Source organism: Hylaeus anthracinus, unplaced genomic scaffold, assembly GCF_026225885.1.
Source record: "Hylaeus anthracinus isolate JK02 unplaced genomic scaffold, UHH_iyHylAnth1.0_haploid 11989, whole genome shotgun sequence".
Taxonomy (NCBI): Eukaryota; Metazoa; Arthropoda; class Insecta; order Hymenoptera; family Colletidae; genus Hylaeus; species Hylaeus anthracinus.
Genome location: NW_026534337.1, coordinates 3,141,070 through 3,144,082, shown reverse-complemented (window position 1 = coordinate 3,144,082; position 3,013 = coordinate 3,141,070). Strand labels below are relative to the sequence as shown.

At 35.1% G+C, this 3,013-nt stretch overlaps 1 non-coding gene across 1 annotated transcript; it reads right to left on the bottom strand.

The window, feature by feature from the left end:
- Window positions 1-2,600: 2,600 nt before the first annotated feature.
- On the bottom strand, window positions 2,601-2,719 carry LOC128888261 (5S ribosomal RNA). The gene has a single exon (XR_008460218.1). It is a non-coding gene; the product is annotated as a 5S ribosomal RNA (ribosomal RNA).
- Window positions 2,720-3,013: the final 294 nt, after the last annotated feature.

Genomic DNA, 3,013 nt, shown 5'->3' with positions numbered 1-3,013 from the left:
ATCCGGGTCGATGGCCCAGTTTACACACGTGCAAGAGCATGTGTGCTCCCCTTCCTGGCCGCTTTCTTGCTTGAACCGTTTGTCTCAGGTTAATGACGTCAACCACTGATCAATTTACGGCCGATCTCTTTCTCTTTCGCGCGCAAACCCACTAATTAGCTGGTAAGATTCTTTTATGCCACTCCAATCTTGTCCGAAACTAACGAAAATTAGCGAATGACCGCGATAATTTCAGCGGAAAAAACACTTTCGTTGATCGCGTTCACACACATTCGTTCTACGATAAAAATGATAAGGCACCCTTATATCATTTCCATTTCACGGTGTGGATAAGAAGAGGAAATCGTTTGTTATTCCCGACAATTTCCTGTTAAGAGGATACATTTTAGGTTTATTTGGCCAGTTTCAGAGCAAATGTCACAATTTTTTTGCAACCGAAGTACTTGACATACACTTTTGAAATTTAGTACATTTATTCAATTTGTTTACAAGTTACGTGCAATATTCTATAGCCATAGGAATAGATACTAGGACAAAATTCGTTTTCTTTTTTTATATAGACGATCAAGGTTACGTTTAACGAAACCAGTCCAAAATGTTGTAAATTGTAATTATTATTCCTTTAATAATAGGAATGAAAATTATATCTACGACTGAATATAATATAAAATTTATTGAATGTGGAATTTATTTCATAACTAGAATAATAACAATTATAAGTAATAGTAACATAAAATATTATATAATAAAAATTATGTTTCTCGTCATATTTGTAAAATCAGAATTTTAGTGAAGCTGTTCTTTTATTATACGCATTGGAGTGACTTTTTCCTACAATACAGTCTGTCACTTGTTTTATGTAATTTATAATTACATAAACACTCTATTAAATCCGTAACGTTACTTGACAAACATAAAACAAGTATGTGACATTAAATTAAATTTATATGAACAAAATCAATATTAAATATGTATTGACCACATGATTAATAGGTAATAAGTTAAAATTTGCAAGATCTGGAAAAAATTCATTTTAATATTACTTATTCTCTGGCGTTCGTTGAAAATTGTACTTCAGAAATTCGTGATGCGTGTCGATCATAAATATGCAATAGCTTAGCTATAGTGTACCGTGTTTCTACGCAGGGAAAAAGGTGATAGGCTTGACCTTGTATGAAAAAGAACTAAAAGAAAATTAACTCTGCGTAGAGAAGTTTATTACACCAGCGTACGTAACAAATCAAAATTCAGTTTCGAGCTGCACTTTTACGTTCGCAGAACAGGAAAATGGTCTGCTTTCTAAAATCCACTTTGCAGTATCTATAATTGTTACATTTCCATATTACAGATTAAAAGTCACAGATAAAGTCTCTGTTGCTACACACTTTCAGAATTAAACGCCTAAGCGCTCCGTCAACCTGTTCGACAGGATATCAAAGTTAATACAATCTATGATACGTAATTAACATTTACGCGAAAAAATTTGTCTCCGAGGACAACATTCGCTCTGGCGTGAGCGAAAAAAGACGAAGAATTGATTTCCCTTCGTCTTTCTGTCGCTCATCATTGAATCCTTTCAGAATGACAGCGCGTCGAGTCACAACACGTACGTATAGTTACTGATTAAGCTTGCGCGAGAGAATACCGTGCAGAACTACCAACAAAATACATCTGTCACTCGGAATGAAAGCGTTGCAAACGGGGTTCATAGCGGCTGTCAGCTACTTAAGGGTACTCATTTTATACTCGAGTTCTATTCTTCAAAAGAACGACAGTTTTATCGATTGAGCATCAGCGGGACCGAAGAAATACATTATTCGAATAATATAAAAAAGACAATGTTGGAAACGTAAAAGATCGCTTTCAGAATATAGTTTACAGGGAGGCTGTAATAAATTTCGTTATTGCCTTTTAAGTTGATCCAACATTAAGGCTGTGAATAATTATTTATTAATTTTACCAGAAATGACATTATTACTTCAGAATGTTAACTCGGGGAACACAACCGTGTATGCAATAAATTGAATATTCAAATAGTGAAGCCTAAGACTGATCTAGTGTTTGGTTACATACATTTGCTTTGTCGACACACCGTGCCGTTTCACTTGACGTGAACCTTCATTTCACTGGAAAACTTCGTTTCCCATTGAATGAAACTTCTGTCGGGCAGATGGATTCACAATGTTAGTTACCAGACTGTGATGTAATCAATATAAACCTGGTCGACTCATATAATACTCTGGCAACGTGTAATTGTGTCGTTGATATTTATTAAACATTTTCTTTGTCGACACACCGTGCCATTTTACTTGACGTGAACCATCATTTCACTGGAAAACTTCGTTTCCCATTGAATGAAACTTCTGTCGGGCAGATGGATTCACAATGTTAGTTACCAGACTGTAATGTAATCAACATAAAATTGATCAAATCATATTATAGTGCGGCAAAGTGTAATCATGGTCGATTATTATTGTCCTTATAATCTTTCTTTCAAAAGGAAATTGAGACTCACAACTCAGCCACATGTTACTTCAAAGGGCATTCTCGTAATGAAACGAAAACAATGAATCCAAAAAGGTAAAGGGACAAAATAAAAGTGCCAACAACACGCGGTGTTCCCAGGCGGTCACCCATCCAAGTACTATCCGCGCCCAACGCATCTTAACTTCAGTGATCAGACGAGAACTGGTGTGGCATGCGTGGTATGGTCGTTGACATTTATTAAGTGTTTTCTTTATTCGATACACGGTGCCATTTTACTTGACGAGAACCTTTATTTCAATTAAACAAATTTCCTTTTCATTAAAAAAAATAAATTTTGAAATAGGTCACTAACGTTGCACACTAAGACACAGTGCGCAGTTTGCTCTATTAAAACAAAGTTTCCTGTCAACCTTAACGATATGTCCCACTATAAAAATCTGAATGGAATACTAATTAGGTTTTCTAACTCTATTATTTTGGAATTTCATCTCTTGAACAAATTACATAATGTGTTACTGAGATTAAG